This window comes from Trachurus japonicus, chromosome 7, assembly GCF_045865225.1.
Source record: "Trachurus japonicus isolate A0001 chromosome 7, Traja_1.0".
Lineage (NCBI taxonomy): Eukaryota > Metazoa > Chordata > Actinopteri > Carangiformes > Carangidae > Trachurus > Trachurus japonicus.
The window spans coordinates 5,318,276-5,340,027 of record NC_140913.1 but is presented as its reverse complement, the minus strand read 5'-3'; the positions used below and the strand labels follow the sequence as shown (position 1 = coordinate 5,340,027).

The following is a 21,752-nucleotide window of genomic DNA, read 5'->3' as shown; positions in this document are numbered from 1 at the left end:
AGAAGAAATGAAAGGAGGGCAGTGGGATGGTGACTGGGTGCTGCTGCTAATGGCAGGAGGCTGAGGGGAAGGAGGGAGAGAAATAGGAGAAGGGGTGAGGAGCGGAGATGATGAAGATGGTGGTTGAGGCATCTCTTCCTGTTCTGGGGGGGGGGGGGGGGATTTCTAGTGTAGTGATTGGCCATTATTGTTTCAAATACCATTAGAAGCTCTGACACAACTTGGAGCATGTGTTTACATTACTACATCATTATAAGTTAGCAGGGTTTCCCCCAGAAAACTGGTTAAGCCCGGTGGTAGGGTGGCACCGGCGGCCCACCGGCGGCCCATCGGCAGGCCACCGGTGCCCAGGCGTGTTTTTTTGTGACAGGGGCCTGACCCTGACCGATGCCAGGGCCCTGTAGGGAACCGATTCATTCATGGAGCAGTAGCATTTAGCAGGTGTGATTCCATAAGGCCTTAAGATCAATGTTAAAAGTTGACTAGAAATTTGAAAATATTATCATAAACATCTGTTATTATAAGACTTTATGTAACATATTTAAACACCAGCTATAGCAGAGTCTTACAGAAAGGCACTCTTGAAATGCTGTTCAATCAACCACAAAAAAAGTAGGCCTAATAATTATAACTAGAAAATTTCCTCTCGGGAAATTTTGAATGGGCCACGGGAGCTACTGCGGGTTGTGCCATCTCTGTCAACATGGGAATCAAACCCACGATCTTAAGGTCAAGACAGAGCTGATCAGACAGACACATGATCATCTTTCTATAAGCACTGATATGGAGGAGCTGTAACCACATTAGGTTAACTGTGTGTGTGTGTGTGTGTGTGTGTGTGTGTGTGTAACTGTAATCACATGAAGCTGGCTCTAGAGTCTGTGTGTGTGTGTGTGTGTGTGACTGACTTGACACATAGTTAGTTAGTAGCTGCATCCTGTGTCAGTCTGATTTAGCTGTGTCTGTGTTTATAAACATTTAAACGAGCGCCAGGTGGATTGTTTATGAAGTTAACGAGCTCTGGACTGAGAATCACAGAGGTTACCACGGCAATAGGGGCCCCCGCAGGCTGAGACAGACAGAAACGTGGAGACAAAGAGCCATTTTCTGCCTCTGCACCGGTCTCACATTTAGGCTTCGCGTGACAAAACGGTAGGCTAACTCCTATCAGAACAAAACACAGAACACGTTGCTCTAAGGACTTCCTGAAAATTTCGGTACGATTTGGTGTTTCTACAGTAAATATTTGGAGTTTTTCTGGCATCTCTCCCACTCTAACCGATGATGTCACGCACTCTGACATGAACATTCCGTGCAATACACAACCATTATAATCTCATAATTTCTCCAAAAATGATCATGGTCATTGAACAGGGATTGATCAAAAACTATATGACCTATCAAAACGTGGAGTAATACACCAATACACAAGACTTGTGTCTACTGTTTAAAGTTTAAATGGAGTCTCTAGGTGAAAGTATGCCTGAGCAGTAGACGTTTGTTAAACTCCAATGATTGGTCTTTTTCGCTCTTTTTTTTTCGCCCGTCCCATTGACTTTAATGCAAAATTTTGCGCAGTTTTTCGCGACTTACGTCGCGAAAAATTCGTAAACTGTCGAGAAAAGTAATAGCATACCGATCCCGATCAAACCGCACGTTTTGATATATAATTTGTCCTGCAACTCAAAGAGTTGTTTTAAACTCAAAGAGTTGCAGAGCTAGTAGCGAATCGAAAATCGTCCGGAAGATGAAAAATAAAAACTAGGAAAAAATCCACACAATGGCCCTCATTTATGAAACTTGCGTACACCAAAAAAATGGGTGTACACCAAATTCACCGCAAGGATCGGCATTTATTAATCTGAGCGTGAGCGTACGGTACGCACAAATCTCACGCCAGCTCAGACCAGGTGTACGCACATTTGGAACCAGCGTAGAACATGCAGGAAGGAGTGCTGCTGTGTCAGAATGATTATTAAACCATAGTCTAATAACGCAGAGATGTGGACCACATGATGTTGTTGTTTATATTGATAAAAAGTTAAAAAGTAGCCAAAAAAGAGAAACGCTACAACCAAGTCCGTGTTGAAAATTTAACTCGACTTTTATTTTGAGCAACTGAGATGAATTAAAAACCACGACGTGACAGATGGTCGTTAATCAGCTGTGTAACAGAAACAGTCAATGACAGACAGACCTGTTATTGTAGATCACACACACAAACTTCCAACATCTCCTGCACCAGAGCATGACCGGACGGCTCCTCAGTCTCTCTCTCTGCCGGACACCGGAGGGGGGGGGGCGTACACTGATATTTACACCAGAATCTACACCAGATCCTGCGCAAGTTTGATAAATGAGGGCCATTAACAGTAGTGCCCGGGCTTCGCTTCGCTTCTAGTTAGGGCCCGTGGCCCTTCCTAGAAATGGAAATGAATGGGCCACGGGGCTACTGCTGGTTTTGCCATCTCTGTCAACATGGGAATCAAACCCACGATCTTAAGGTCAAGACAGAGCTGATCAGACAGACACATGATCATCTTTCTATAAGCACTGATATGGAGGAGCTGTAACCACATTAGGTTAACTGTGTGTGTGTGTGTGTGTGTGTATAATCACATGAAGTTACCTGTGTGTGTTAGAGTGTGGGAGAGGAGTGCTGTTACCTGTGTGTTTTGATGTGTGTGTGTGTCTGTAACTGTAATCACATGAAGCTGGTTCTAGAGTCTGTGTGTGTGTGTGTGTGTGTGTGTGTGTGTGTGTGTGTGTGTGTGTGTGTGTGTGTGTGTGTGTGTGTGTGTGTGTGTGTGTGTGTGTGTGTGTGTGTGTGTGTGTGTGACTATGAGCTGCATCCTGTGTCAGTCTGATTTAGCTGTGTCTGTGTTTATAAACATTTAAACGAGCTGTAATATTTACTTCTTGCCGCTGGCTGAATTGTGTTTATAATAAAACTGTACAGGACGCTGATATCGGCTTGTGTCGTTTATTCCGCCATCTTGAACACATACAGGTAATCCCGCGGGAGTCTGTGACGTTACATGAGACTACGGTGTCCCGTAGGGGCTGTCAGAATGTTACATCTCCCTTCTTAATAAAAAAAATAGAATGATATTCAGTTACTGAACACAACACTGTGCCTACACTAGGTCACATCAACAACCTCATATTAATATGCCTTAATAAACATATGAAAGGGCCACAAGTTAACCTTGATCTCTCATAAGGCCATGAATCAACAGGTACGTGGAACATAAGGAGGTAAGAGCAGTCCTATCAGTACCTTTCACGTACCAGGAAAGTATATTCTTCCTATATTTCCTCAACACTTCTTAACAGGTGTGCAACAAGCATAATAAAGTCATTTGTAAGTTACAACAGGTAAGTGATTTTTTTTTTTTTTTTTTATGAGGGCAGCGATCCGCCTACACCCTTTACAATTCACAAGTCAAGGACTTGTCTTGGCCTGATTATGCGGCCGGATCTTGTTGTGTAGCCAGGCTGTTGCTGCGGTGGCTGGCTCTCTGGTTGTGTGTGGTTCTCAAGTTCAGGGTGTGGGGGCTGTATGCGTCTGACATGTGCGTTTGTGTGCTGGGTGTTGTCAGCATGTGAGGGCAGTGTGTGGCTGGCATGTGTGTTTGTGTTCTGAGTGTTGTCAGTGTGTGAAGTCTCTCTGCTTTCACGAAGGTGCCAGCGGTTCCGTCGGAGAGTCTGTCCCTCTCTTGTTTTGATGTAGTAGCTCCTCTGTGTGTCTGCATGTTGTGTCACCATTGCACATCTCCAGGATCCGTCCTCCTGCCGGAAACGGATGGGGGTGCCGACAGGTAGGTGAGACAGGGGCCTGGTGGTTCTGTTGTAATATGTCTGCTGACGGTGTTGGCAGGCCTCTCTTCTCTCATGAACAGCTGTCTGGAGTGCTACACGGGGCTGTAGCTGTTTCCCAGTCATTGGGAGGATGGAACGCAGGCGTCGGCTCATGAGAAGCTGGGCAGGTGATTGCAGGTTGTCCACAGGGGCGTTTCTGTATTCAAGGAGAGCGAGGTAGGGGTCCTTGTTCTCAGCCTTGGTTTTGTCCAGGATGCGTTTTGCCGTCTGGACAGTTCTTTCGGCGAGGCCGTTGCTCCTTGGATAGCGTGGGCTCGCGGTGGTGTGTGTGAAGTCCCACGCATTGGCGAAGCGGCGGAACTCCTCAGAGCTGTAGCATGGACCGTTGTCGCTGATGACAGTCTCTGCGATGCCATGCCGGGCAAACGCAGACTTCAGTTTAGTGATTACTGCAGAGGATGTGCAGCTTCGAAGCCGCTCCATTTCAAAGAACCTACTGTAGTAATCTACAATAATGATGAAGTCCTGTGCATTCCATGTGAAGAGATCTGTACCTACCACCTGCCATGGTCTCTCTGGTATGTTGTGTGATGACAGGGGCTCTTTTGTGTTTGCACTGCGTCTTTCTTGGCATATGTTGCATTGTTCTATTTCTGCTTCGATCTGTTTCCCCATTCCGGGCCAGAAGAGGAGATCTCGAGCTCTGTGCTTACTCTTCTCAATGCCCATGTGTCCTGTGTGTATGCGCTGGATCATGTTGTTTCTGAGTCTTTGAGGAACTATGATTTTCTCACCTTTGAAGAGAATTCCTTCAATTTCAGAGATTTCATCTCTGTGGTTCCAGTATTCCTGGATATTGAGTGGGCATTTCCTCCTTTCATCAGGCCATCCATCCTTTATGGCTCTATTGAGTGCGATGAGCTGTGTGTCTTGTGCTGTCGCCTCTTTGATCTCCAGCAGTTTGTTATCGCTCACTGGGATGCTGCTGATGAGCGTGTGTACCTGTGCTTCCATGCTTTCTTTCAGGCTGTTGTCCTGGTGCTCAATGGACTTACGGGACAGGGTGTCAGCCACGGGTATATCTTTCCCCGGGCGGTGGATGATGTGAATGTTGTACTTTTGGAGCTGCAGAATCATCCTCTGTAGCCGTGGTGGTGCTGCGGCTAGGGGTTTTCGGAGGATTGCTTCTAAGGGCTTGTGATCAGATTCTACAGTCACTCTGCGCCCGTACATGTACTCATGGAAACGCTTGCACCCGAAAAGTACTGCGTACAATTCTTTTTCAATCTGCGCGTAATTTTCTTCGGTGCTGTTGAGTGACTTGGATGCATATGCGATGGGCCGTCCCTCCTGGAGCATCACAGCACCCAGGCCGCATTTTGAGGCATCCACTTGGAGTCTCAGCTCTTTCTGAGGGTCGAAGTAGGCAAGTACGGGGTGGTGCGTTATCAGTTCTTTCATCTGCATGAACACTTTGTCATGGTTGCTGTCCCATACAAACTCACTGTCTTGCTTTAAGAGGTGTCGCAGGGGTGCATTTACCTCGGAAAGATGTGGTGCAAACCGGGCCAGGTAGTTGATCATCCCGAGGATGGTTTCGAGCTCCCCTTTGCTTGTGGGTGGCTGCATTTCCTGGACTGCCTTTATTTTCCGTGGGTCTGGTTTGACACCTTCACATGAGAGGGTGTGGCCGAAGTAGCTGACCTCTGAAACACATATTTGGCATTTGTCGGGATTAAGCCTCACCCCTCTCTCTCTTGTGCGTCTCAGCATGGCCTTGAGATTCTCGTCGTGTTCCTGCTTTGATCTCCCGAAGACCAGGATATCATCGACTATGGCAGCTACGCCACTGAGGCCTTCGTATGTTTCGTCGACCCGCCTCTGGAACTCATCCTGGGCCGAATTGATCCCAAAGGGCAGCCTCAGGAACCTATACCTGCCGAAAGAGGTGTTAAACGTTGTTAACAGAGACGACTCAGTGTTCAGCTTTATGGCCCAATAACCAGACCTGGCGTCGAGGACGCTGAAGTAGCGTGCTCCAGCCAGCTTGGTGGTGACGTCTTCTAAGGTAGGTAGCGGGTAGTGTGGTCGTTGAATTGCCTTGTTGAGGTCCCTCGGGTCCAGGCAGACTCTCAACTTTCCTGTCTGGGGCTTTTCCACAACTACAAGGGCGTTGACCCATTTTGTGGGTTCTGTCACTCTACAGATGATGTTGCTTGCCTCCATCTTGTCGAGTTCCTGTTTCAGTCTTTCTCGAAGAGCAATGGGAACTCTGCGCGGTGGGTATACCACCGGTGTGGCGCTTGGGTCGACATGGAGGTTGCACTCCCCTGGGAACTCTCCTATGCCCTGGAAAACATCAGCATATTCCTTGAGAAGGCTCTGTGAGTCTGTGTCGGGCTCTTTGTCCTCCCCAGTTACTGCCAGTACCAGTTTTATTAGGCTCAAGTCCAGACTGGCTCTCATCCCTAAGATGGGGGGTGCTTTTGTGTCAACTATGTAGAATTTGAGCATCATGGAATTGTCTTTGTGCTTACATAACAGGCTGCAGGTGCCCTTCACTGCCAGTAGTTCCCCTCCATAAGTGGTGAGTTTTTGGGTGGCTGGCTTCACTCTGACATCTTTAAACAGTCTTTTGAACATGTGTTCCGGGATGGCATTAATTTGTGCGCCAGTGTCTATTTTGAATTTCACAGTCTGGGCTCCAATTTCAATTTCAGTGTATGCCTGTTCATTGCTTTCTCCTGTGTGTTCGGTCGTGAGCCCATCAATGAACAATTCTACCTGCTCGTTTGTGGCATCCTCATCTAGTGTGTGTATAGCTTTTGTGCTTTTGTATGTGGGAGTCTTTGTGTGTGTGTATTGCTTTGACCTGCAGACTTTAGCGAAGTGGTTAAGCTTATTGCATTTTAAACACTGTTTCCCTTTAGCTGGGCAGGCGCTGTCACTGGTGCTGTGTGTACCTCCGCAGCGATGACACTCCTTGCTCGCGGCAGCGGGCTCTCTTGCCCTGGCTTTGAAGCTGGGTGGACGCCTGTTGTTATGTCTTCTCCCTACGGCATGTACAGCGTCGCCGCTGGGCCCGCCAGCTCCAACCATGTCTTTGAGCTGGGCTTGTGCTAGCTCGTGGGAGCGTGCAATATCTATGGCTCTGTCTAGCGTTAGGTCTGCGCCGTGGCTAAGTAGCTTCTCACGCACCCGCGGGGAATTAGTAGCGAAAACAATGCGATCCCTCACCATCTCGTCGCTGTTTGGGTATCCACAGTCTTTGACGAGGAGTTTCAGCTCCGTGACGAAATGCTCGAAGGTCTCGCCGTCCCCTTGCATCTTCTCATGGAAGCGGTATCTTGCGTATATTGGGTTAGACTTGGGCATGAGGTACTCTGTGTACTTGTCATAGTACGTGCTTAGCTTCTTAGCGTCGTCCGGCCCCAGTGTCCAGGTATTGTAAACGTCCCGTCCTTTCTCCCCAATCCACAGAAGGAGGTAACTACATTTTTCCTCTTCGGCTTTACCTTTCAGGGGTCCCGAAAACATCAGCTCGGCGTGTTGTTTGAAGCGGCGCCATGCTTCCGGTAGGTTCGGAGAGTCCCAGTTCATGCTGGGTGCTGGAACGCCGTAAGTATCCATTTTCGATCGCAAGGTGAGTCTTTGAGCCTCTACTCTGACACCATGTAATATTTACTTCTTGCCGCTGGCTGAATTGTGTTTATAATAAAACTGTACAGGACGCTGATATCGGCTTGTGTCGTTTATTCCGCCATCTTGAACACATACAGGTAATCCCGCGGGAGTCTGTGACGTTACATGAGACTACGGTGTCCCGTAGGGGCTGTCAGAATGTTACACGAGCGCCAGGTGGATTGTTTATGAAGTTAACGAGCTCTGGCCTGAGGATCACAGAGGTTACCACGGCGATAGGGACCCCCCCAGACTGAGACAGACAGAAACGTGGAGAAAAAGAGCGATTTTCTGCCTCTGCACCGGTCTCACATTTAGGCTTACTGTGACAAAACGGTAGCTCCTATCAGAACAAAACACAGATCACGTTGCTCTAAGGACTTCCTGAAAAATTTGGTACGATTTGGTGTTTCTACAGTAAATATTTTGGAGACGCTGGCAGTTTTAAAACATTGGTCCGTTCTGCTTCTCTCAGAAAATATTTGTATTGGAGTCAATGAGGAGCAGAGACAGACGTGGCTGCACTTAGAGGCTGATAATTCAAATTCTGTAAGTCTCTCTGATATTTTGAGCACATGACATGAGAGATAACAAGTTTGTCTTACAAATTCTGAAAAAATTATGTGTGTAGAGTGTAAATTGTGGCCGGGCCGAGTGTGGAAAGAGAAAAAATCTGGAGTTTTGGAGGAAAATGGGAAGGGTAGATGGAGAAAGAAAGAAAGAAAGAACAAAAGGACAGAAAGAAAGAAGACACAGAGAGAAGGGTAGATAGAGAAAGAAAAAGGTAAGAAAAACAGAATAATAGAAGATAAAGAGAATAGAGAATGAATGAAAGAGACAGAGGGGTAGTAAGAAAGAAGGAAAGAAATTGGGGTGGATAAATGAAAGAGAGAGATATACAGAGAGCGGTAGAAAGAAAGAAAGAAAGAAAGAAAGAAAGAAAGAAAGAAAGAAAGAAAGAAAGAGGGTAGAAACAAAGAATGAGAAAAGGAGTAGAAAGAAAGACAGAACAAAAGAAAGAAACAAAGAAGTAAAAAGAAATGGGGTAAAAGAAAGAAAGAAAGAAAGAAAGAAAGAAAGAAAGAAAGAAAGAAAGAAAGAAAGAAAGAGAGAGGGGGATGATAGATAGAAAGAGGTAGATGGATGGATGGATCGCTGACAATGCCCACGTCGATAATACATTATAAATATAGTTATAATGTGTTATAATTGGCTTATAAAAGTGTATAACCATCATTATAAACACTCATAAATGATCATACGGCTATATAACAATTAGCATAACACATCATAGAGCATTTTATAATGGCTTAAGGTCAAGTATTATAATAGAGTAATAATGCTCTATAATGTGTTATGCTTATTGTTATAAAGCCTTATGATAATTTATGAGTGTTTATTATGATAGTTATACACGACTATAAGCCAATTGTAACACATTATAACTATATTTTTAATGCATTATCGATGTGGGCATTGTCAGAGAGTTACTAATAGTTATAACATATTAATACCTGACCTTATAAGTCAAGATAAAATGCTTTATAGTGTGTTATGATTATTGTTAAAAAGCATTATGATCATTTATGAGTGTTTATAACTGTAGTTATACCGTGCTATAACTGCATTATAACTTTTATTATTATAACTCATTATAAGTATGATAATTATGCATTATAGAGATAGGCATCAAATAAAGTGTTACCACAATTTTTAAGTTTCTTATGCATGTTATCAACGCAATGACATGACATATTTCAAGTTCTTCAAAAAAAAAGGAGATAACACATATCAGGTGTAAAAAGTAGTATGTCTGTCAATGATCGAAGGTTGTAAATGGCTTCAACATCCAAAATTCCTCACTTTTAATGCTAACCAACTACAACTACCACTAAACAATACTTAGGCCGATTTACCATGGCAATAAATAAAAAGTAGAAGAAAGCAACCTTTTTAATGTACATGTACCCAATAGTGAGAAGTGTGTGTGTGTGTGTGTGTGTGTGTGTAGGCTATGTGTATGTTTCCGTTTTTACTGGTATGTGAAATCTGGTGTGCACCTCATGTCTTTCCTTCTCTCGCGCTCCCGATCCGCATAAAACTTAATGTTATATGAAAACAATAACTAGTAATAAAAACACAGACATGCAAAAAAAACGTAATGGAAACACTACACCACAGCGGTCTATGACAGCAAATTTGCAGAAAAGTTGCAATGGCAAGGCCAAAGAATTCATGATTGAATTTGCATTAATAGTTGCAATCGTGACACCACAAAATCCTGGAGGGTGTGTATGTCCTATAGAAAAAAGGCTATAGAATATAAGTTATATTATATTGAGTATTTAGTAGTGACACAACCTCTGCAATGCTAAGGAATGGCTTCTCTGTAATGCATTCTATTGGTGGTGGTGATGGGGGTTCCGATGAACAAGAAAAGTGGGTGTGGTTGTTTTTTTCTCCACCAAGGAGTGTTTTGGGCGTAAAACTAATGTTTGCGATCAACTCAGAATCATGAAAAACCCCTAGTTTGACCCCTCACAAGTAACTTAAGGCCAAATTTAACATTTCGGAATGTTCAAAAATCCAGTTACGGGTACCCCAACTTTGAGTAGTTTTTTAGGGGGTTTCCCACGGGAGTTGAATTTCAACATTTTAAGACATCATATTACGCACGTTCCTAAAGACAACTGTGAAGAAATCTCTTGGTAAGGATTTAGTTCCCAGATTTTCATATGTTGCCCTTACTAAATGATCTGATTGATTAGACCTGCGTGGCAGCCTGCCCTCAGAAGTTACCATGGCGACTCAACTAACTGCTTACATTTTACTGTGTGGAACAGTGTTGTGTTTGTGTGTTTGTTTGTTTGTTTGTGTATGTGTGCATGTGTGACTGTGTGTGAGTGTCTGTGTGTGTCTGTCTGTGTGAGTGTGATGCCTGTGTTTGTGCGTGGACATCCTCTGTCAGTCTGGTTCATCATGTGTGTGTGTGGGGCTGTGTTTAAAAACATCTTAACGAGCAGCCAGGCTGCACCTGCACTGTTCTATTTATAGACGTTGATAATGAGCTGGCCGCTACAGCTGGACCAACTGCACACAGAGCAGAGCAGAGCAGTGAGATTTGAGCTCTGTGCAGCTTCCGAAAACAGCCCATAAAAAGAGAACCGTACCTCTTATCAGAATGTGGCCATGACTACTGGGGCAAGGAGACCTTCCTGAGCACATTGATGTGCATTAAATGTTTGTAGGGCAAAAACTTTTCTCAGGGTCGCAAGGTAGAAAAGGGGGGCATTTCTGCTTTTCTAAAAAAATCAGCTCCTACTTTTATATTGAAGTGGATGAGCCACTGGAGCGGGTCTAGCTGCACAATTAGGCTCACTGAGACAATTCTGTAAGTCTGTCTGCTGTTTTGAGCACATCAAATGAGACACGACAAGTGTGGCTACAAACCGGTGAGGAAATCATGTGTCTAGAGTTTAATTTGTGGCCGTGCTGGCAATTTATCCAGAAAAAATCCTGAATGTTTTTTCGATCCCTCTCACTCTAACGATGATGTCACTCACTCTAAGCCCTGCAACACACACCCATTATAAAGCTGGATTTTGTCAAAAAACGTAATGATTTTAAAACGGCCAAATATCAGAAACTGTTGAAGATATCAATAAGCTGAGTCATAGAGGAATACTTAAAAAGTTTGTCTACAGCTTAGAATTTGAATGAAGTCTCTAGCTGAAAGTATGTGGACGCTTTAAAGGCTGAAAGAAGTAAGAAGATTTGAAGAGTTTCAAGACTGTTCCAATGCATTCTCTATGGGCCAAAAAAAATCAGAAATAGTTGAATATTGCAAAAAGTATGAATAGTTGAAAAGAGAAAAGTCATAGCACACCTGTCCCGAAAAGGCCGCACGTTTTGATATTTGAATTGTTGAAATAGCACAAAGTATGAAGGACTAGTTAAATGCCGAAAAAAGGCAGAAAATGGCCGAACAGAATAACAATAGTGTGAATGCTGAATTCACACTAACTAGGAAAAAATCCACACAATAACAGTAGTGCCCGGGCTTTGCCCGTGGCCCTAATTATAAAAAAATATTTTAGTTCCTGCAGCTATTTCATAGCTGTTGGGACCAGTGCCCGGTGCGATTGCCCGTGGCCCTAATTATAAAAAAATATTTAAATAAATAACATCAACTGTTTGCATTAAAAACTAAAAAACAACTGCCTGGTGTCTCCATTGTTAAAGTCTAGCCTTATTTCCATGGATGTATTATAGATCCATCATCCATGTTTGTTTGTTTTTTATTTTGCTCCGAGATTTTTTACATCTGGAGTCACGTGCACATGACTACCACGCTCTTTTTCCGGTCAGTTGTCATGGAAACGTGACACTCACGGATCTACTAGAACAAACGTGTGTGATCGCGAACTTTACGAGCTGAAAAATGAAACAATGGATCATTTTCACATCAGGTTAAAGCCCCGCGGCTCACAGGAGTCTGGAGCTCTGACGCTGCAGGGGACGACGTGCTAACAGCTAACAGCTGCTACAGCAGCTGATTGAGCCTCTGGAGCTGCGGCTCCGCTCACGTTAACGTGGACTCGGTGCGTTCCTCTCGGTCAGCTGGTGAAGCAGCGGTCTGATGAGCATGATGTCCGTGACGTGTCCCGTTATGTGCGACTAAGTTGTAACGTTGTCAGGTGATGAAAAAGACACCTGATCACGTGTTTATTGAGTATAAAAACTGATTAAAAAAAATTAATAAACGATGTTTAGCCTGGCGGGGGGTCAAGTAAGACCTGGCGGGCCGCCAGGCTTATAATACACTGGGGGAAACCCTGGTTAGACAGCTGAAACACATCCAGAATAAGAACTGTGTTCACTATAATTGAATTATAATTTTTGACCCTTATGTTTCCATAAAGCCTGTAGACTCCTTTAAACCAGGAGCCTCTGTTGGTTTCTTTGTCTGCTCTGCTGATGCTAATGCTATTGCTAACTTTGTGCTCTAACTAATAACAACACTTATACATCTTTTACATCACAGACCTCATCTACTCATTGTTATATTTTGTTTTCTATCTTTTTTTAAAATTCCCTCCCTTACATAGTCTTAATTTGTTTAGTTCCTCATTTTACTTTTAGAATCACCGTCACCGCCTCCTCACTGTCGTCTTATTTTATCTCACAGTTCGACTTAGATGATCTTAGTCTTTTACTTTTACGCCTTCATCTGTTTCAACTCTTCTGTCTCTACTTTTATTATTATTATCGTATCTCATCTTATCTTATCTCCTTTTATCATGCATAGCCCCTTTTATTTTTTTTATATAATGAACTGCTCTCATTTTGTTGTTGGGATCTGGTATTGCCTGTGTTGCTGTATTGCTCCTTGGTTTTATGGCACTTGTTTGTGACACATGTCTTCAATGGTTTCTACTGTATGCACTTTGTATACTTGTGTTCGTAGAAAGTGAGTCTCATTTCCTTTTATATTGTACAAAGTAGGATGATTTGAGAGAGGTATTATTTCATGAAATCTTTTGGTGCTCTGATGAGCAGAAGTTGGAGTGGTTGTTTAATTTACGTGTGTTTAAGACTGCTAATTTCATTTCTAAAGCCTGGAAAAGAAGACAGGAAAATGTGTTTAATATAATTTCTAGGGCTGACCCAAAAAATTCAAAGCTTCGTTCGTTGAGATGGTAATCGATCATGAAGTCCATGATCGATTTTTTTTTTTCTCCTTTTTTCCTTTTTGACACCGGTTCTCATCGGCAATTGTTACATTAAAATGAGTAGGCTACTTGGCATCCTGGAAACCTGCCTGATTTTGGAGATATGCAGTGTGTGTTTGCCATTACTTTCTTTATTTCCGCTACGATCGATGCATTGATGATGTGCTCTGGTCCCGGTTTGTTTTCTTGGTGTTTGCCCATGCGGGCTGGGCATACAGAAGTATGTATGACACAATAATAAAAAGTCATTCATCCATATTATTATTATTATTATTATTACACCCTATTGCAAACTTTAGGTGTCTCCTTTTTGATGCTTTCAAAGGGTGTAGGTCTGGTGTCATGCAAAATGAAGTCAGTGGTTGTTTAATATAGTGAGATGTCAGTTTTAAAAAACTAAATTAGAAAAACCCTTGTAAAACATTTCCTCATTAATGCGCTATAGCCCTGCTTCAAAATAGTGTGTTTGATAGAGACCTATGTTGGGTTTTCACCTTTTACGAAAAAAAGAAAAATGTCTTGCTGCCTTATCTTTGAGAAATGTTCAATTCTACCTGAATGACAGTCAGTGTAAAGGAAAAATAAATGACATTGGATATATTTTGTCTGCTCTCTACCTCAGGCTGCATTCAGCCCCGAAGACGGAGACCTCCTGAGCTGAGAGAATTTAACGTCTTTATAAAAGTCAGGGGGCAAACATATGTTTTTTCTTTACATCAAATGAGGAACACAGGAACAAAGAGTCGGCATCTGCATCATCATCATCATCATCATCATCATCATCATCATCATCATCATCATGTGCCGAACAGGTGAACAGATGAAGCGAACCCACGACCCGAGCTGCTCCTGCAGATATTATGTGTCTTCAGCAGAGGAGAGTGTTTTGAGAACAGCCGACGCTCCTGTGTATTTCAAATGCTGCAGGTAATGTCAAGGACTGTCCGACGGCGTTTAGCCTGTTGCCATGACAATGTGCACCACTGCGTCAAAATAGGATGGCAAAAAATATATATTATTATACTGTTGTACACTCGTTCCCTGTATGTTTGATTTGATTTATTGTGCATGGATGAAACAGCAGCAGTAACACACTACAAGAGGTTAAAGGGACAGTTCAACATTTTTGGCAAATGGGCCCATTGCCATAATCCCTATATAGTTTAGGTTCGAGGTTTAGAGTAGGTTCGTTACCTTTAATTTTTAGAACGGCGGAGCAGAGCCGTGAGCTGCTCAGAGCTACGCTACGGAAGCTAGTGGGATTTCTTGGTTTCCCTCATCAAACTCATCAAATACACAATCCAACAACTCCACAACGCTCTGGTGGACAAGTTGTGACCTGCACATTCACCACGCTATGAGATAATAACACAACGTTACGAGACAGAGTTGTTTTCAAGGTAAAGAGACTGCTTTCCGAAAGACTGAGAACGCGCATCAGCGGTTTTGCATGAATTTACCATGAAAACAACTCTGTCTCATAAAGTTCCATTATTATCTCATAGCGTGGTGAATGTGCAGGTCACAACTTGTGTTTTGGGGTTGTTGGATTGTGTATTTGAAGAGTTTGATGAGGGAAACCAAGAAATCCCATTAGCCTCCGTAGCATAGCTCTGAGCAGCTCGCGGCTCTGCTCCGCCGTTCTAAAAATAGCTTGCACCCACAATTAAAGGTAACGAACCTACTCCTAAAACTATAGGGATTATGGTAATGGGCCAATTTGCCAAAATGTTGAACTATCCCTTTAATATGTCCTTCATGAATCTACAATAAGATGCATGGGATGCTCTTTTGTATGAAGTTTCCTCCTGAGTATATTACTGCTGCCACTGTGACATCAGACCACAAATGTTACACTGTTGTTAGGTTGTTGGTTTTTTCTCTTATGTGTGTTTACAGCATGCCAGGCCAGCAGTGCCCTTTCCCTCTCTCTGGCACATCACAGGAGGGCCGGGCCGTCGCACAACACAGCTCCAGGATAAACACACACACACACACACACACACACACACACAGACAGAGTAACACACGAAGAAGTGAGGCTAGTGCGGGGCACAGAGGACATGTTTGTCCTCCACTGTCTGCTCCCATGCTCGTTGTCCCTGATGCTGAGACCCAATGTGACGTAAAGACCAACACACACGCACAAATATACACTTACTAAAATATATCAAGGAATAAATCCTTCACATGCAAGGGGGAAAAAAGTGTGCACAAATATACATCTATTCAATTACACACATGCACAAACTAACATGACACACACATTCACAGTGGACCTCCCCCACCGTTCCTCCTTGCGGTTGTAGGGCACATCACTGGCCCGGGACTGGAGCTTATGTGACAGCACTCACACACACATACGTCTAATGTGGGCCATGGGGCGGGGGTGGGGTGTGTGTGTGTGTGTATGTGTTTAGGGGACACCTTAAGGCACAGCAGTCAGGACAACACAGCATGCATCGGACAAACACACACACACACACACACACACACAAACAGCAAACCAGCACTTCCTCCTGGCTGAGCAGAAGGGTCAAAGTCAGAGAGAGAGAGAGAGAGAGAGAGAGAGGGGTGCGAGGGCAGAGCTGCCCGTCTGCGGGACACACTCGAGTGAACACACAAACAAACACGGTAAACACACGGGCAAGGCGTGTGCATGCGCATCCATCTCCCCGTGGCGACAGCCCCCGCGCACGCACACACGTCCGTCCCGTCCGGCAACCATGACAACCAACGGTCCGGGCGAAACGGTGAAAAAAAAAAACTACTACTATTTTTAGGCTCTTCCCTCCGACCACAGGCCCCCGCCAGACGCAACACCACTCGTCTCTCTGGGGGGGGGGGGGGGCTCATTAGACGTATTGCTCTCTCAGCAGGACCCGTGACCCATTTCCAGGCCTTGGCCCACAGTTTGAAGACAAGACACAATTAGTTGTTGCTCCATGTTGTATTCTACGTTGTCCTAGTGTCAGGTTAGCTGCTCTCACTTCACGGTCATGGGAGATCAGACTTTTTTTATACTTTTATTTATTTGCACATAAAAAATAAAACAAAACATTTACTTATCTCTCTTACTAGTAAGAAAGATATGAAAAAGAAATGTGCAGGTGAGGTCTGAAACCCGAAAGGCTTATAACATGACCTCACCTTGATCTAACAAATAATTGAAGCACAGTCAAGAAATAATAATCACATACCTTGTGCAAGGTATAGAAATAATAAGATTTAAAAAAGAAAGAAAGGAAAAAGATGAAAAAAACAGGGAAGATATTGGTAGTAAAAATAAAAGTAGTAGTAATGATAACAGCACTAAATAAATAAACAAAAAGAGGTGAGAAAAGAAAGCGAGACAAAAGAAGAGAACTAGTACAGATGAATTAAGTTCAAGTAAACACTAAAAAGGGAAAAGAAAAGAAAAACTAAAAAAAAAAAAGCATGCACATACAACAGAGCGCTGTTGATGCTGATGATGATATACTAATATAACTGAACAAAGAACAAACCTTCAGAATGTGCCTATGCATCAGTGATACACACGACTGCTCCTTCATTAAAGTGAACACACACATTTCAACATACGCCATCCTGCTGCCATAAATACTCATTAGAGGAAAATGTGGATTAAAGCAACATTGCAGAGTTTATCGGCCTTAAAGTAATGTTTCCAGACTCATTGCAATGGTAGAAAAATGGTTAATAGGATGAATGGTGCTGAAACTGCACTATGTAACTTCCCTGTGCGGGTAGGAACCCCCCACGTCGGAGTCTCCAAACTAGAAACGTCTGTAGCAACATTGGAAAAAGTGGCTTTTGAAGAAAAAAAAGAAAAAAAATAGGGACCTGCCATGCAAAATAAAAAAATAAAAAATAAAAAACCTGACAGCGAGTGAGTGTCACGACTTTGTGTATCTGGCCCTTCAAATTAAAAGCCCTATAGCCTTTCTACTGTTCAGTCATATTGATTTTGACTTAATTTCGACCAATGAAATTTTGGTGGACTAATGACTTGTTGGTGGTCTAATGCTTGGTCGACTATTTGGGGGCAGCCCTAGAAAATAGTCCCTCATACAGTAAAAAGCTCCTTTTGCTGTTGGAGCAACATTTGTTGCCGTTTTAGGCTTTTTAAATGATAAAATCACATATTAGTATCAGATCTTTTAAAGAAGCAACAAATCAGCTTGAGTGGGAGACAGTGTGGGGAGGCTCCATAAATAAACCCAACAGTTTCTTTACAGAAAACTAGTAGCAGCACATTAATCACTACACATCTCATCTACAGTACAACATGGTGCTAATTGAGAATAAAACACTCCATATATTTGACATGAATGATAATAGAAGATTTATTCTTAGGTCTAGTCATTTTCTAAGTTAACAAGCAAAATGAAGTATCTAAACTGGACTATTCATACATTTTCTTTTCCATATTTATTCTGTTGGAGCCAGGGGAAAGGAGACGCACTTTGTTCAGTGGCACATCAAAAGTTTGTGTAAAATCGTATTGGCAGAGGATGCTGGTGAATCTCTTGGTCTTTTTTCAGACGTATCGATCCCATTTCAACAACACAGGTCTCACCTTTCCATCTGAGCCTCCATCTCTCTGCTCTGACCTGCTGCACCTCCACTGCCTCGTCCACCCATTATCAGCTGCATCTCTCTCTCTCTCTCTCTCTCTCTCTCTTTCTCTCTCTCTCTCATTTCCTCTTTTTTTTGTGAGCTCGCTCCCTCGGTACGTCTCTCCATCACATTTCCACACCGGAGTGTTGCTAGGATACACATGGGGCCCATTCAGTGGACGCTAACTGCCCCCTTCCACATCCCCTCTCCACTACCAGAGCCACCCTTGCTCTTCATCCTCCACCTCATCCAATACACCGGGACACGGACACACACACACGCGCACACACACACGCGCGCACACACACACACACACACACACACACACACACACACACACACACACACACACACACACACACACACACACACACACACACACACACACACACACCACACACACACACACACACACACACACACACACACACACACACACACACACACACACACACACAGAGCTCAGATCAAGTGTGTGCTGAGCCAAACGAGAAGCAGCAGCCAACCTGTATAAAGACTGACACACACACCATATGCAGACACACTTACTGCAAAAACATACATGGACAACAAATAAGCACAAGGTCACTACCTAACACACACATTCTGATATAAACATTAAGGCAGTACAATATTAATGCTACTGTAACTACCACAGACACACACCACCACAGCCCTGAGCTACCATGAAGCCATAGAGTAGGAAAAGCTAGTCTGCTCACCACTGAACAGGAAATAGCAGCATGACGGTCTACAGATCCTCAGATTTTTTCCCCCCTGATACCTGATGTAGCTGACAGCAGCCCTGATCTGATGATCTCCCACTGGTACAAAACGGTACATACTGATACAGTACAAGGTTTTGGAATAAGCATGGTGCTGTATTGTCACACACTTTGTGACTGGGATGTGCAGTTATTGTTTGGATGACCAGAAAGATGACACAGGTTGGTTTTGGCTTCTGAACAAATGAGCAGTGCTGTAAACACGGACAGCAAGTGTCATCCCTCAAAGTAAACAGGACAGAAGCTTTCTTTACCCACATCTGATAAACTGCTCTGTAACTCACACACAACAGTTTGACTGTTTACGGCGCAACAGCAATGGTACAAACAAGTGTAGGCTACAATCACCTGCTAAGAACAATGGGGTCAGATTCACTTCTGCTGGTCATCGCACTCTGATTTCTTCTTCTTCTTCCTGTATGTTAACAAGGCTGTCATCCCGCAGTGGAAAACACACAGCAGGTGTGAAGCTGATATCACAAGCTGATGACACAACAGTGAGAAAGTTGCTTAACACAAGACCTTATTTCAGTGGCGTGTGGTAACATTCACCCCTTCCACCCTCCCTCGCCAGAAATCACATCCTCAATATGTGATTAAGTTGTTTAATAAACCATCCACACTAAGAGACACAATGCCACGATTGTGTGCTGCCTAAGCTCAGAGTCTCTCTGCTGTATCTTGCTGCTCTCTGCCTGGACATCTTCAGCTTTACTGCATTGGAAACATTAAAGCCACACTATGTAGCTTTTTTTTACCTTAAAATAATGTTTCTACACTCATTGCAGTGGTAGAAAAACAGTTAAAGGGATACGGCAACATTTTTTTTTTTCGTGTCTTGCCTCACTCCCGAGTTCATGACAAGCACATAGACACCGGACCGTTTAGAGTTGCTGAAGAGTTTCTCTGATGACTTTAGGTGGAGGCAGGCTAACACTACCTATACACTTCCAGCGTTTGAGCTAAGCTAATTAGCGGTGCGCCGTATCTCCCTTGTTACTGCACGCACAGTCGAAAGGATGGTGTCTGTCTGCTTGTCATGGACTCGAGAGTGAGGCAAGACATGGAAAAGAAAAAGTTGGCGTATCCCTTTAATAGGATGGATCATGCCGTCGCTGCAGCCTGAGCGGTGTTCCGCCCCAAAACACTTATTGGTTGAAAAGTACACGCTGCTTCCTGTTGACAAGCTAGTTAGCAGAGAGAGGAGAATATGAGAGAAATAAAATCTAAAAAAAATACTCCAAGATGTCAAGAACGGCAACCAGGAAATGTCAGGAATCTAAAAATAGCACCAGAACTTTGTTTACGTCCCTCGATAATTTGATTGGTTTGGATTCTGAACCAATAGAATATACTCGTCATAATGCATACCAGGACACCTTCATGTGAGATTTTGCCACCGTTTTGCTCGCTTGCTGTATGTCAAAATGCAGAGTTAGGCTCAAAACTAACTTATATAGACGTAGGCTTCGATTTCATTCTGAAAGACACGCACATCCACGATTCCGCGCGCCCGAAGCCTGCATCGCATTCATGGGATCGGTTTTTGAGGGTGCACACTGGGAAATGAACTAGATGCTCCCAATGGGAACACTGGAAACCAGAGGGGACTGCTGGTCAAGTGGGTGGAGACCGGCGTATTGTTTAATATCTTGGTGGTACCAGTGAAAAGTGACAGAAATAGGTGTGTAAAGAGGGGGAACTGTGCTCAAACATTGAAATCACCTCCACACAGCCAGCCAAACACCGCATGAGCAGGACTGTCAGATCGTTCTTCAGAGGGGCAGCAGCTAAATGGGCCATGACACAGGCCAACAAACATCCCCACCCCTTCCAGCTCTCCATCTTTTCCATCCGTCTTCATCACTGTGACCTGTTTCTATCCCTCTCACCCCAGCAGCTGTCTTACCGCATCTCTGCCACCATCCTCTCCATCTCCTTCTCTCTCCAGACCACTTCAGATCGCCATCCCAACACTGAGACATCCTCAACCTGTCTCTCCATCCAGGCCAGGGCAAATGTCCTGGCCAGGGCAAATGTCCTGGCCTTGACATTGACTAAGACCCTGTACCAAAACCTGTCAACATCTATTCATGATCAGACCTGCCATGAAGAGGCCTGTCAGGTAATCAGATCACAAGCTGACAGATATGAAGTACCGTAAACTCTCAAATAGGGATGTCACGATTATACATTGTCTTGGTACGATTATTGTCAGAGAAATAATCACGGTGTTACAATTATCACGATTATTATGCAATAATCAATTTCAAACACTATTAATGCGTAAAATCAAATATAGTCAAAATATAATTACATTACTCATTGTTTACACAAAGTATCTATTGACAAAAAGGAGAAAAGGTGTTTGCGCTCTTGCTCACTGTCCAAAAAACTCTCTTTCCAGGTGTGTAGGCCAACAAACATTCCTCCTGTTGTCAAAGTATCTATTAAAATATGACCAATTATTCAGGTGTTTGAAATATAAAGTCATTAATTGTCATCCATACCAAATGTTTAAGTTAGTTTTAATCTTTTTTTATTATTATTACATATGACACTAACATTTAAATTCCTACCAATTCAATGTTACGTATGGACCAGTATCTGTGCATTCACCTTTATTTTGGTGCACATCCGCCAATATGGTTCCGACATAATCTTTTTTTGGAAAGTGACGGTATTTAGCAGTTTCTAAGCTGCTTCATCCGTTCTCAACAAAAATTAAAACGCATCCTGGTCCGACCCGCAGATGTTGAAGCTCGGACCCGACCCGAGTTATTTGTATGTTTTCGACCTGAACCCAGCGCGTCTGGTTGTTTTGTCCAGCCCTGTTCAGCCCTGCCTGGCCCTGCCTTGCCCTGCCTGGCCCTGCCCGGCCCGTTGAGAACTCCAACTGACCCAGGGAAAGAGCGATTATTTCATGTGCCGATTAAACTCCTAAATCACATGTGTCAAACTCAAGGCCCGCGGGCCAAATGTGGCCCGCCACGTCATTTTATGTGGCCCGCGGGAGGTTAAAAGGTCTGAGTGTCTAAAAATAAATAGGTCAAAAGCGTGCTTTGACCAAAAACTACATTTCCCACAATGCCTGTCGACTATGATACCCGCG

The 21,752-nt window shown here is 43.6% G+C and overlaps 2 protein-coding genes across 4 annotated transcripts in view; both read right to left on the bottom strand.

Moving 5' to 3' along the window:
* commd7 (COMM domain containing 7) overlaps positions 1-21,752 on the bottom strand; it is a 432,536-nt gene that overhangs the window by 214,855 nt on the left and 195,929 nt on the right. The gene's annotated exons all lie outside the window — the stretch shown is intronic.
* LOC146984056 (nucleolar protein 4-like) overlaps positions 1-21,752 on the bottom strand; it is a 279,484-nt gene that overhangs the window by 198,393 nt on the left and 59,339 nt on the right. The window lies entirely within an intron of this gene.